Below are 14,234 nucleotides of genomic sequence, written 5' to 3'. Positions count from 1 at the left end.
ACCTAAAAAATAACTTTAAAAGATCCTTTTCTGCAGTTTCCAAACCCAAAGAATTGACCGAATTGCTTAATTTTAAAATCTTTCATAGAGGGGGAAAAAAATGTCCTGTCTAAGACTCTCCACACCAAATTTAAGCCACAAATACGTTTTTACCGTGACCATTTACAACTGGGAAACGTGTGGTTTATAATGGAATGATTATACAGCCTTAGCTCGGGATGTCATTTGCTTTCTGGTTAGGTGAGTAAGAACGGAGCCTGCTCTGATCCTTCATGTACACGTTAGACACAACTGTTCTGGTAAAGCAGCTCCTCATCCCTTTGCACACAATTTTCTGGGTTTTGCGGATTTTTTTTTTTTTTTTTTATTTTTTAATAAAGTATATGGTCTAGGGCCCAGCTTGAAACAAAAATGCTTGTTGCTTGCTGAGTTGTATGAACTTTGGAAATACGGCAATAAAATGGACACATATGTTCTATTATTATTATTATTATGCTTAAGGGCTACAAAAATAAATCATTCTCCAAGCTCACATGGACAAAATGAGCACTGCCTTCTGTGAGTGTCTGCACTTACATGTATCTGTTTACTTAGATGCATCTGTTCTTGATATCTCATGGAAAAATCAAATATTGTACCTTATGAAAAACCATTGCTGAAGCATTGTTCAGAAAATCAATCCTAAACCAGAAGTCCATTAAAACCCTGAATACCTGGGTCTCTCTGCTTGGAACTCTCTTTTATTATTATTAATAGATCATTTACCTTCAGTATGGTTAGAGATAAAAATTCCTTTTTAAAGTGATGAAATGAAGAGATTTGCAAGTGCTGAAACCCCCTGATCTCCCCCTCTCTCTCGTCACCTGATACAGGCTTAAGGTTTCTCAGTTTGTAAAAATCAGTGGGAAGCTCTCCCCTCACCAGCCTGCCCTGGGCCAGTTTAATGGGCACCCGCAGCCTGCCGAAGGGATGGGCACCTTTTGCCCGGCAGGCGAATCCACTGTGGCCAGGACACTGGAGCACATTGTGTCCCCGTGTGAAGGCCTTAATCAGCAGTGGTGAGGTTTCTTCTCCGAGTCCGGTTTCCCCCCGGCCTGACCGTAGCCCGCAGGGGAACCTGTCCGGGGATGGCCGACTTCTGCCACAGGTTGCAGCTACCGGGGGCGGGGGGACTTCTGGCTTCTCGTAAAGGGCTTTCTCCTCGCGCGGGGGGAGAGCCTAGGACAAGCACTTCACAGGGAAACTCCGAGCAGCTGCTGGGCAGTTTCCTTTCAACTCTGTCCCAACGCCGCTGTTTACTGCTTTACGAAGGCAGCTCCGACTGCCCCTTCTCCTTCTCCCCCTCCCACTTGTTCAAGTTTGTCGATACCCGATCCACGAACATTTGTTTCCTCCTTCCCCGGAGGAGTTTTGCGCTCCACTGACCTCAAGTTCAGCCCCAGCGAGGCTGGCAGGAGGGCTCAGCTGGCTCTCGTTTACCCACTCGCTGTTGGACAAGCAACACCAGCATAATTCAAGCAGGGGAACCCTTCCCCGCCAGCCCCTCACGCCGCCCTGGGCTTTACTGCTGGGGAAAAGCCCACCCGCCCCGGTCCCGGCCCACGGAGGCGAACCCCCTGAGCTCCTTCCATGGAGGCCACTGGTGCTGGGGCCATAGGTGCGGGTCCGGCCGCTCGCCCCCGCTCCGGCTGCCCTTAGCCCTCCTCGCTCCCTGCTGTGCACCGCTCCACGCTGCTCCGCACCGCGCACCTGCGGCCCCGCACGCCTTCCCCAGGTGGGTCCCACCAGCCTCGCCCCACTGCTGGGGGGGTGGAGGGAGGGAGGGAGAGATGCATGGAGAGATGGAGGGATGGAAAGATGGAGGGATGAAGGGAGGGAGGGAGGGGTGGATGGATGGATGGATGGATGGATGGATGGATGGATGGATGGATGGATGGATGGGTGGGTGGGTGGGTGGGTGGGTGGGTGCATGGATGGATGGATATTTTACCCCTCTCAAAGGTCGACCTCCAGGTGGTTCCCACCCCTTATCAACAGGCTGCGGCACCCTCTTGCTTACCCCCTTCGCTCCCCCTCCCCTGTCGTTCCGGCAGCCGCAAAGCCTTTTGCTTTAACCCCTTCGGGCTGTCGGCTGTCCTGTTCCTCCCTGCCCGTCACCACCCCGCGTTGGGTCCCGCGGGGGTGCGCGGAGCTTGCGCCGGCCACTCGCGGCGGGGCGGGGAGCGGGAGCCACGCGTGGAAACGAAGGGCGGGCGGGCGGGCGGCGGCGCAAATCCCCAAGAAACGCGGAGAGGGCTCGGGGGGGGATCCCCCCGGAGGAGACGAGCCCGGGTTTTCCCCCCCTGGCATCCTCGGAGGCCCGCGGAGGGCTGCGCGCACGCAGGGCGGCCGCCGCGCTCGGCTCCGCAGCCCGGCGGGGGGATCCGCGCCGATTCCCCCGGTGCGGAGCCGTCCCGGAGCTGGCCCCCGGGCAGGCAGAGAGCGCTGCCCCTCCGCCGGCTCCTCCTGCTCCGCTGCCCAGCCAAATGTCCGGGAACTGCCGGTATTCGTTGCTTTCTAATTAGCGACACCCGCTCCCGTAAGCTTCGCCTCGCTCCCCGCGACGCTGCTCCGTGCAATCGCCCATCAGGCGAGGGCAAAATGATCTGTGTTTTAATGAAACTACCTCGCCCCGTTCTCTGAAAAATAATAATAATAATAATAATGATAATAAAATAAATTCACACGCTCTGGGAGACAATCTCTTTACTTTCTGCTCTCCTCTGCCCGCGCCGCCCGTGGTTATCCAACCCGATCCCCGCGCTGCTCTTTGCTTGCGTGTAGTGCTGTTCCCCCCCCCCCAGTCACATCGGAAAACTGTTTACGCGAGCCGCAACGAGGCGAAAGATTTTGGGAAGGATGTGAAAACGAACGTGGTTTTATTGTGCCGGGACCACCGTGGAGCTAGCATTTAAACCGCACTCCTCGTAGCGGCGAAAAAAAATAAATAAATAAAAAGAAAATCCGACGGCTAATAAAAAAAATAATAAGAAAGAAAGAAAGAAAAAGAAAGAAATACGCCTAACCAAGCGGCACACGAGAAGGGCTGGCAGGGGATAACCTCCTTGTCCCGGCTCCGCACCGCTCCGTGGAGGTGGGAGAGATTTGGTGCATCCCTTGCCCGCACAGCACCGTCTGGCACGGCCCGGGGAGGGTTTTGCTTTTTCCCCGCATTAGGAGGTGGGGGGGAAACGCGGGTATTCGGCTCAGTTTGATGCTGTTGTTGCTCTGCAGTGCGCACCCCAAAAAAATAAAAGGGAACTTCTTTCTCTGTGGTCCTTGTGCTGGGGGTTGGATCAGCCGCCGGCGGGGCAAATCCCGGTGCGCGCCCGGGTTGGTGTCGGGAAGGATGCTGGGCATCGTTGGGGGGGGCTTTTTATTATTGTTATTATTATTTTATTATTGTCGTTCTTCCCGGAGGTTTACGTGAAAGCAAAATCCCTTTAACGTGTGTTTTAAACTGCACGGTTTGGTGCTAAAACAGGAAATCCCTCGGCGAAGGTTTTGGGTTGAGCCCGAGGAGTTAACTCGTTCCTCTGCGCCGCGATGCCGCGGGTGGCAGGGACGGGGTGGGGGGGACGGCAGGGACAGAGGGGACAGGAGGGACAGGAGGGACAGGAGGCTGCCCGAGCCGTGCCGAGCCGCGCCGTGCGCTTGGAGCCACTCGCAGAGGCTACTTCAGACGCGGTCCCTTCGTGCGTGGGTCACAAAACCCGAGTCCCACCTGCGGGCAGCCCCCCGGGAGCCAAACGAGCTGTTACAGGGGCTGGCCGAGCTCGCCTTCGGGCAAGGCACCGGTAGCCCCCTAGCAGTAAACTTACCTGCGGGTGGAAATCGGACGCCGGGAGGCTGTGGATGTCTTCCTTGGTTTGTCCTAAATGTCACGTTTTGCACAGTCTCAGCGGTTTCCTGGTCATTCAAACACCACTGAATCATTTTTGGGGAGGTTCAAAGGGAAGGGGCCCCGCGTTTGCAAGGGGATAGAGCTGCACTATTGATTTTGGAAGTGGGGAGCAGCAGCCTTCCCTCAAGCAAGCACTTACTCTCCTCCCAAATCGCCCACAGCCCTTCAAACCCTCTCAGTGAGGACCTCTTTCCCACCAGCACGAAAAGAAGAGGTCGTGGGGGCTTTGGGGTAGTGGGCAAGCTGTTGGTTTCAAGGCTGTGGGAAAGGCAGGCTGGCTGCAACTGAGCAACTGGGCAGAGCCTGCCTGAGAGATTGTTTTCCTGCAGAAAGTAACCTTGCAAGATGCTGAGGTTATTGACTTCGGAGTGGGGAAGGAGGTGTCTGATAATCAGCTCACTCTCTGTCTCCCCTAGATTTATGGATCAGGGCCTCCCTTGTCACTCCTGAAAATATAATCACACTGGCAATAAACCCTGAGGGAAGAACGAGACAGCAAGTGTTTTTCCTCCAAGCCAATACAGTGACCTTTGAGTTACGTCCTTAAACAAGGACGTAAATGACGTCCTTAAAAGATGTTACAGCAAGCCCAGCTTCAATCTATTTGACTGCCCTACCTTGGTCAAGCTGCCCGAGAGGTGCCACTGCTGAGTGTGCAGGGCTGGCAGTGCAGGGGGACCCAAAACTTGGCCCTGGGGCTGACACTGCTGCCACAAGGCACAGAGCTGCTCTTGAGATATTCGGTTTGGGAGGGAGGGAGCTCTCTCACTTTGTTTCACCAGATGGGAAAATTGCACCAAAGGGGATGCTCTCCCTCTTACCCCCCCCTCTTTTTTCTCTCTCTCTCTCTCTCTCTCTTTTTTTTTTTTTTTTGGACAGAAACATTTCCTGTCTTCCTTACAAAAAAATGTATTTTATGACCATTTTGCTGTGCAGACTTCTCCCTCTCTGGACATTGCGCAGAGTAATGCAACACCTTCAATCTGGGGAGCAGATACCTCCGCTAGCCTCAATTTATCTCAGAACATGCCTTTGTCTCTCTTCGACCTGTTCCTGCTCTTCAGTGAAAACTCACCTTTTTACAAGCTGTCAAACGTAACACTAACAGCTGAGCATTCCTTGGGAATAATAATAATAATAATAATAAAAAAAACATATTTACTTAAAAATCACTTAGCATTTATGGCTCCTTGATTTTTTATTAGCCTTTTAACAATGTCTCTCACTTTAACACTAATCCAGAGGGAAGGGGCTCTCTCCTGTGCCTGCAGCAGATATATCCAAATGGAGCAGGGGAAAAGAGTCATTTAATCACTCCTAGTACTGCGAGCATTTAAGAATATTTGGGAACAAGTAAGAGACCCCACTTCAGTGTGCACTCTGTTACAACCCCCCCCCCAAAAATATTTGTTTCCAGTTCCCATGGCCTATCTGGTGATAAGCGGGGTTCAGACAGTGCAAAAGGCTGCAAACACAACTGCTCCCCAAATCACATCCAGCAGAGGAGGGCCCGTTCCCCAGGGAACCTCCATTTACCTAGGACAGTAATCGGGAGATGAAAGCCTGCCCCTTTGACACAAAGATGGCCCAGGCTCCGCAGCTCTTGTTCACTTTCTTTCCTAAACTGAGTTGAGCAAGCCCGGGCTGCCCGCAGTCGGGCGGAGGGAAGGATAAGCGCAGCTGAGCGGTATCCATCTGAGGCAGTGCAAGTGGTTACTTTGGCCAAATGCTTGACAGACTGGGAGGAATTTCAGAGAGGCCCAAGGCAGCCAGGGGAATGGGTAACAGCTTGGCAAATGTTACACGGCAGACACAAGATCTGAAAAACACATTCGCTGTTCTGCCTCTACATTTGCCGTAGTGACTCAGGATGGAAATCTGGACATCACTGTGGATAACAGTGAAACCTTCTGGTCAAAGGGCAGCAACAGTAAAGGAAGCTAATTAAATATTGGCTAGCATAGGAGAGGGGAGGCAGGAGTGGGAGAAAGGTTTACATAAGCATGGTCATCACAGAGATCAGTGGGAAGCCTCTGCCAGGAATGGGATCTCAAAAACAACAGAGCAGAAATAAAATGGCTCAGGGAAGAGCAACATGAACTGTCAGTGATGCAGATAACAGCGGTATTTGAAACAAACGATGGCTGCTTTGGGGAGCAGGGGATAATCAGAAGGCAAGACAAATAACACAGATGTGTAAAATATAATGGGCGTTATGTGAGGTAGATTAGGAAGTTCTTGGCCACCCTCATGACATGTATGAGTAAGAGATAAACAAGGCAAGAGGAAATGGAAAAGAGATCTCAGGAATTTTCTGTGCAAGGCATCGTTAACTTGTGGAACTCACTGTCATAAGATGCCATTAAAAGCAAGGTCTGGATGGAACCAGAAAATAAGAAATATATATATGGAGAGTGAGAGCTATATTCCTAATATAGATAATACTGTTTTTGTACTATTAAATTTAGAAGTGATGCAAATCTTCATGCTTTTTCAGTAAGTCCAAGTAACAAGAGATAGGTTAATGATGATGATTAATCTGCAAATGCCTTTTGTTGGGGCTCTTGCAGCTTCCTCTGAAGTATCCACCACCAGCCATAATTTGAGGTTGAATATTGAATAATCCTTGGACTGAATTAGCATTACCATTCCCGTTTCTACATCTCTCTCAAAGCAGCATTCATTCCTGGACTGCTTTTAGTCCCACTTGCTAGCACTGAGCCTGGAACCGAATTCACAGAACAGAAGTATTGAATATGATGCTAAAATACTATGTAGGACAAATCAAACAATGTTCCTTCCCTTTCTCCGTGTTATTATGGCACCTTATGTGAATCAGGATGACTCATTGACTGACAGAAAAATATTAAGTCTCCAAATTTTTGAAGATGGGACTTGGGAGCTTTCAAAAACATTACTAACTGTCTAAATAATAATGTATAAACTGTTTCCTCCTCAACCTACTCAAAGTAAGACTCATGACCGTTTGTCTGGTTCTTCACATGTGGCAGAATCAGTTTAACTTTCCCTTCCAAATCAAGTAATTACTACAGGAAATCTTTATATTTGTGTTGTAATTTGGGGACTTAGATTTGTTTTTAGTGGAACTAGAAAAGAGTACAACCACGCTATGTAAAGTTTCTTTAAAACTACAAAGAGAAAAGTTCCACCCTTTTCTTTTTTCTTTTTTTTTTTTTTTAAAAAAAAAAAGAAACTTTTAATAAGAATAACTTTAATTTAACACATCTGGGCAGCTTGCAGTCTATCAGATAGTGCCGGCATATCCGGTGTTCTAAGCACCCTGGACAAACGGTGACTTAATACTTTTTTTTTTAATCTCAACTTAAATAAACTCAAGGGCAACTACTGACACTTATAAACTACCCCTACAGACCTACAACACTATCTTTGCCCTACCAAACACCTATTCTAGACAAGAGAAGTAGAGTGGGACAGCTGACAGAAGAAATCTTCAGTAAATTCAAGCTGTTTGAAGCTTAGAAAGAAAACCCACAGCAAATTTCCAGGACTCCACTACTTAATTTCTCCCTCAGTATGGACTGGGTTTCAATACCAATACCTCTACTAACTGAAATTTCAGAGGGAAGGAAGTGTCTTAAATTGATGCCTCGCCACTTTGGATCGAGCACCTTCCATGTGAGACTGCTGCAGCAGGTTACAAACCTGAAAGTAACTGTCCTTACACAGTGGGGGACTGCACTACATGCATTGCACAGAAATGTTCCTTCCATTACAGAGAAAAAAAGTGAGGCAAAATGTCCCGTCCAAGGACATAGGAAATCTGTCCAGCCCATGAACAGAAAGCTGTTCTCTAATTCCTGTGGCAAAAGCACCTTTCCACACTGTATTTAACACTGCTGGCCCACTTACCCCAGCGCTATGCTTCTGTCACAGCTTGTACATTGGTTGTCTTTATGGCCCGAAGACAAAAAAGGGTGTAGACTGCCCCAAAGCACTTTTCTGTCAGCTCTTTTCTTCGGAACAGGATGTCATTTAGACTCATGCATACCATTATCATAAATAACCTCAGACCTACTTAAATCATGAACAGAGTTTGCAAGCATCTGGAAACAAATTTCGTTTTGTGCCAGGTATACATCTTAATTTGTCCTTTATGTGGTTTTTGATTTGTTTTGTTTTGTTTTGTTTTTCCTCATATATGTTGGTAAATTATAATATTGTGAAAACTGCTTCAAGGGGCAGCTTTGAGCTCACTCATCCCTCTCCCTGCTGCTCGGCACTCATTTTGCTACAGATCATTATGATATTTTTCTGCTAGGCAGCTCTCCTCCCTGTAATTTTGAAGGTGGAAATACTTTCATTCAGTTGGTTTAAGAATATGTTTCACTTCCCTGAGACCAGCTTTTCTCATGTTAAAAAAGCCAACAAGCAAACAAAGCCAAAAATATCATTTACCTAAAATACCATGGACGTTTGGACTCAATTTTACTGGATATTTCTTTACCTTTATCCTTGTGTGATGATATTTTTATTGCAAATATGTAGCATAAAATGCCCTGAAAGGAAAGTGAGATAACAAGTAAGTAGGTGGACGCCTCTTTTTAAACTAAAAAAGAAAGAAAAAGTTCCTCTCACTTTCTGCATTTCCCCCTTTCCTTTTGTTTTCAGTGCTTCCAGAGGTAGCAGAACTTGATAAAAATGCAGCAGGGCAGGGGGAGCAGGGAGGGGAGGAGAGGGAAGATAACATTATTCCAGACCCTCGCTCTGTTTTGTTAGGGCAGATTTAATCTCTCAGGCAGCATCAGCAGATAGGCCTGAATGACCGCCTGATCATCTCTTCACTCTCTCTTCTTTTATCTGGATTACTCTTTCGGGGATGATATCTCGCTATTCTTATTTGGTAAATTAGGCTATTGTTTCCCTGCATTTCACTTATTGTAAAATGGTTTCTTTTTTAACTTCAGGACATTGTTTCTGGGCAGTGAGCATGCTGTCACTGGAGAGGGGATGTGAGGAGGGAAACGTATAATTAGGGACAGATTCTGCCCTATTTTGCCATTTTGCAGTATCTTGCTGTCTAGTGCCCTTGATTTCATGGGGATTTCTTAAGAAATACACAGACAAAAGGGGTCAAATTTGTCCTTGTAATTGAAGGAAAAATTAAATAAAGATAAGGAATGCTATGGAATAGGACTACAACATGCTTTTGGTCTCAATTGCAATTTAAGCTGCAAGTTAACAAGTATTCAAAATAACAGACCTACTACTAAAGGGTTTTTGAGGGAGTATTTGTTCACAGAGTATGATTTATCAGTAATTCCTCATGCCTCATGATAAATGCTGAAAAAAAAAGGAAAAAAAAAAAATCACAACTGTCACAGCCTTTTTTGCTACATGTAGCAGTGAGTAGCAAGTCCAACGGTTCCAGCTCAGAAACAGAAACCTCATGTGCGGGTACTAAAATGTGCAGTACTGAGACTTTGTTTGTTGTCATTGGAATGCATACGATCTGTTCTGGGCGGTAGCCTTTTATCTAGCTGCACTTTGAAAAAAAAAAAAAAAAAGGAGAAAAACCACTACAACTGTATTTTGCTTGTTCATGCTGTGTAAAACACGCCAGACACTCGGAGGGCAGGCTGAGGTGCCGAGGGACCAACTAGCACATCCCAGCAGGCACAGCCCCATGGTGGGCACCGGCATCAGCTCAGCTTTGGGTAAACCCAACCACTCGCTGCGGTGCTTGTGAGCAGGGCTCCGGGGATTGTGGTTGCAGGCCGGTCCACCAAAGACCACGAACGTGTGCTGTGCCATGTCTGACAACAGCTGAGAGGCGGCCAGAATGACAGTGCTCACATAAAAGCACTGGTAGGATGTCACGGCAGCTGTCTGCCTCACGCACCGCTCTCCCTGCACGCAGCCCGGGAAGGCCGTAATTAGCGAAGTGCCGCCACGCCTGCGGGACTTGCTGGGAGCCACCAGCTCCGTTACGTGGTTCACGTGCCCGTGGTGGGCGCTTCACACGAAGTGCATGAACGGGCTCTCCGGAAAAAGGCACTGCTGTTTTCAGTCCCTCAGTGCTGATGTCTAGGCGAGTGGTGCTCACGGGCGGAACTCCCTCTCCACGCATGAGGACCATGCCTAAGAGAGTGGGTGCCTACGGTAAAAGAGGGGCGTGAGGCAAAAATCCTAACTCCCATTTCTGATTAAACCGCTCTTGCAAAACGGAGCAGGGAGGCAGCACCCAACGTACTCGTGTTCAGTGCCTGCCCCGTGCTGGAAGCGTTCCCTCCATGTGCAGCACCAGCAGGATTTCCATCACCTCCGTTAGCCAAACTGCCTGAAGCGATCGTGGGGATCCGGAGGGGACGGGTTTGTACCCAAGGTCTGTCCCAGGAAAAGCCAAAGAAAGCACCCCCAGCCCCTGCAGCACCGCATGCCCTTCCCCAGCCAGGAGCTCCTATTATTAGTAGCATTTATTATTATTACTACGCAGAGGGCCAGAGGGGGGCTGGCAGCACCCCGTGCCCAGACCCACCGCGGGGCCTGAGGGGAGCCCTTCCAAGGACCCCCCACGTCCCCTCGGCCGGCTCCGAGCCCCGGGTGGGGGGGCAGGAGGGGGGCGGCCCGGCCAGGCCCCCCCCGCTCGGCGGGGCCAAAGCGAAAGCGCAGCGCGGCCCGAAACCCTCCGGGGGCGGCGGCGGCCGCCATGTGACAGCCGGGAAGCGCGGGGCCGGGCCGGGCCGGGCCGGGCCGGGCCGTGCAGGATCGCGCCCCGCAGCGCTGCCCCCGGCGGCGGCCCCGCCTCTGCTCTGCGGCGCGGTCCGGGGGGTGGGGGGGTCGCTGCCTTGCGCCCCGCAATTAGCGCTTCGCACCGCTGTCAGCCCTGACGGCGGCCCGGCCCCGAGCTCCCCGGGGGGCCGCCGCCGCCGCCCCTTTGTGCCCGGCGCGATGCGGGCAGCGGCAGGTAAGCGGGGGGGGGCGGGCGGCGGAGCGCCCCCGGTGCCACCCTGGGGCCGCGACACCCCCCACCCCCCCCCCCCCCCCGTCCGCCCGCCCCCAGCGCAGCCCGGTCCTGCCCCCCTTGGCCCCCCCGCCCTCCTTCCTCCCTCGAGGAAGGCTCGCCGTGCCTTCCTTTGTGCTGTTTGGGCCGTACGCAACTCCTTGTTATCGCCGCCACCCGAAGGGACATCCCACCCCCCCTTCCCTTCTCCCCCCTCCCCACAGCCCCAGCGGCACCCCCGGGGGGCTCTGCCCCTCGCCTTGCTTGCTCTCTCCCCGTCCCATCCCAATATTAAACCTCCCCTCTCCCCATCCCTCCTGCTCCCCACCCCTAACCCTTCCCCCCGAGTCCCCGTCCCCCCCCAAATCCCACCTTCGTGCCTGCTCTGAGTTTTGTCCCCCCCCCCCCCCCCCCCCCCCCCGGCTGTGGTTTCGCAGGGACCCCTCTCCAACCTGTCCGTAGGTATGTTTGTGTAACCAGACACTGCGAGTAGCCGTCTGCCGAGGAATTAACCCGGAACCACCCCCCCCCCCCCCCCCAAAGCTTAGTTTGCATTCAACAGAGGTGTTTGTTTTGCAGGTTTAAACCTCCAGACGGGTTGAAGAAAAAAAACAACAACAAAAAAACATAAAAATAAAAAAAAAAAAGGAAGCGCTTGGCAGATTTTGTTCCCTCCCTTGAAATCCCGGTGGACGCGGAGCAGGTGGGGGACCGGCGGGGGAGAGGTGCTGGGGGTGGGATGCGGAGCGGGCAGGGGCTGAGAGGTGCGGGAAGGAGGGGGGGGGAAAAGGGTTTAAAGAGGGGAGAGCCGAGCCGTGCATCCCCCCTTCCTCTCCTCCGAGAGCAGGGGAGGTAGCTCGAGGCTCCCGCTCTCGTTTGTTAAAAATAAATACTACAGAAGTTGGCAAATTTTCGTAGTTTTAGAGAAGTGGATTCTCTCCAGGATTAACGTAAAAAATGTTGATGTTTGAGGAACTGCTCTTGCTCAACCCGTAAATAAAGTGGAGATGTTGACAGTTTGTCTAGCCTCTGGTAAACGAGAACAAAAAAACATTTCATTTCTTGAAGGGCATCAATAATTGTGAGGGTGGGAGGGAGAGGAAGAAGTTTAACTATTAACCTTTATCTGGGATTGTAAATGAGTTGAAACTCGTGTTTCTGAAGCTTCTTTTATGCGTTTGCTTTCCTCTTCCCCCTCCCCCCCCCCCCGCTTCCCTTCCCTGGAGATGGTGAAAGGTAAATGAAAACGATGATGCTCACATTAATTGGACAAGCGGGCGATTTTATGGCTCGCCAGTAAAAAATGAATGCCACGGGAAAGTTTGCCGTTCACGGTGCAGGCGGTGGGAAAGTGGTCTGGAGGGCGCGGGGGGGCGGCGAGGCAGCGGGGCTGGCTGCGAGCTGTGCTGTTACATTTGGGGTTTTGTTTTTGTGTCTCCAGATCATTCACTTGAAGACGCCAGAGGACGGTTTGCAGAAGGTAAGAGAGCCTTTTCCCCCAGCGATTGCATCCTCTGGTGCCTCGTACTGTGTGGCTACCGCTCCGCTGGCCGTGCAGCGGAGGCCCGTCGTGCCAGCAGACCCCCTGTGCCCGTGTCCCCAAGAAGTGGTGAACGGGACACGGAGCTGTGCTGGCCGCAGTGCGGGCACCGGGGAGCACAGCTCTTCCAGCAAGCAAGTCGGCTGCTGGTACGCGCCGAGGTGCTTGTTAGAGCTGATGGATTCCTCCCGTCCCAAAACGGGATACTCTTTCTTTCTTGAGTCAGGACAGAGTAAGCTTAGGGAAACAGGAGGTGAAAAGCACAGTGAAAAAGTTCTTGTTGCAACTGTTTGCTGCATGTGAAAGTAATACGCCTAACTTAACAACTAGATTTGTTTTCAACAAATACGTTAGTATTAATTTCCACGTGAATCAGAAGGAAAAATCCTCATACCTTCTTCCTTTCAGCATTCCTAAATGTGCTGTATGTTACTTTGTGGCATGGTTCTTGCCTGAAATGAAATGAAAGGACTCTTAACTGCTTCTGAAAATAAACTCTGCCCAGCCACTGGAGTTTTTCTCACTTGTGCAGGCTGAATGAAGTGAAAGCAGGAGATCCTGGGGAGGAGGCAAGGGTGAGGGAGATATGGGATCACAGAATTTGGCAGAGCAAGTGTTGGAGGGAACTTTGTTTGTTTGTGTGTTGCAGTTATATGCAAAAAGTGCTGTTCCAGTAAATACAAAGTCAGGTAATTTCAAATAGCGATTGTAAAAGGCTTTTTTTTTTTTCCTTAAGAAGAACAGCATCTTTCATTTGGTTGTCATTATTTTGTCATTCTCTCCTTTAGTCATCGAAAATACAAAGTGATACTGTTTATTCTCATGAGTTACTGTAGAAATCTGTACAGCATACTCAGTCCTGAGAGAGCTCCTCTCTCCCTCCCTCCCTCCCTCCCCCCGTCCCCCCGCCCCTTAAATGAGTCCCTGCCAGCAACAAGTGTGTTGATATACTGATCTGAAGGACTTGGGCACGATGCCAACTAAAGCAATTTAAATGACATGGTTAATAGTGTCTCTGCTGTCCTTATCACACAGTAGTTGTCTTTAATAAAGTCAGCGAACTTCCAAGTGATAATCATGGATGACAAATTAACTCAAGTCTTAGTCCTCCCATTCAGATGAATTCTGTTTCGCTTTGATGGGTAAATATTAAATACTGATTCGAGTTGAACTAGAAGAATTTCAGAATGCACCTCTCCTCTAAATTTCTTTCAGGCAAATAAAAGCTGATTAGATTACCTTAAAGTATCTCCAGTGCTACAGTATTCCTATGGCTTCTACTTCTAGCAGTGTCATTTTATTAAGTTTTTCAGTAGTAATAAATTTATGTGGGGCACTGCATCCTTCAAATGAATACTTATCAAACACTTTAAAAGAGGAAATAATTTTACATGAAATAGGTAAGTCAGTATAATATGTCTAACACGTTAAAACAGTCAGTAATTCCCGTAAAGTATTTTGGATGGAAGTGAAATTGACTGCTCCGTCAATTTCGATTTGAAATGGGTAACCTTTAAAAAGCAGCTAATATAATTTCAGGAGTATCCACACTTACAAACAGCAAGCTGTTTCACGATGGGAGTTTTAAAGGTTTTTGAGTACCTCTAAAGCTCGTAGTGACTTTTTCCACTGCAGAATTAAAAGATTGCAATGTAACGTGAGACTACAGAAGAGGCAAAGTAGCACAATTGACAGTTTAACTGCAAATTGCATGTATGATTGCGTAGATTATGATTTTTATTTTTTGAGAGATTTGATCCTAAAAATAC

The 14,234-nt window shown here is 49.7% G+C and overlaps 1 protein-coding gene and 1 long non-coding RNA gene across 3 annotated transcripts in view; one reads left to right on the top strand and one right to left on the bottom strand.

Moving 5' to 3' along the window:
- LOC106032532 (uncharacterized) overlaps positions 1 to 4,137 on the bottom strand; it is a 65,860-nt gene extending 61,723 nt beyond the window's left edge. Inside the window, exon 1 of the long non-coding RNA XR_001204912.3 lies at positions 3,861 to 4,137. This is a non-coding gene — a long non-coding RNA (uncharacterized lncRNA). The remainder of the gene's footprint in view (positions 1 to 3,860) is intronic.
- The window catches only part of PRDM1 (PR/SET domain 1), a 111,749-nt gene continuing 98,913 nt past the window's right edge, over positions 1,399 to 14,234 (top strand). The window contains exons 1-3 of one of the 2 annotated variants that reach the window (XM_066994469.1): positions 1,399 to 1,774; positions 11,505 to 11,628; positions 12,367 to 12,405. The gene's annotated coding sequence lies outside the window, so the exon portion shown is untranslated. Of the gene's footprint in view, positions 1,775 to 10,734; positions 10,890 to 11,504; positions 11,629 to 12,366; positions 12,406 to 14,234 lie in introns of those variants that run through there. The other variant, XM_066994468.1, reaches the window with a different exon arrangement.

The sequence above is a fragment of the Anser cygnoides genome, chromosome 3, assembly GCF_040182565.1.
Source record: "Anser cygnoides isolate HZ-2024a breed goose chromosome 3, Taihu_goose_T2T_genome, whole genome shotgun sequence".
In the NCBI taxonomy this organism is placed as follows: Eukaryota; Metazoa; Chordata; class Aves; order Anseriformes; family Anatidae; genus Anser; species Anser cygnoides.
The sequence above is the reverse complement of the archived record's forward strand: the minus strand, read 5'-3'. Positions and strand labels throughout refer to the sequence as shown.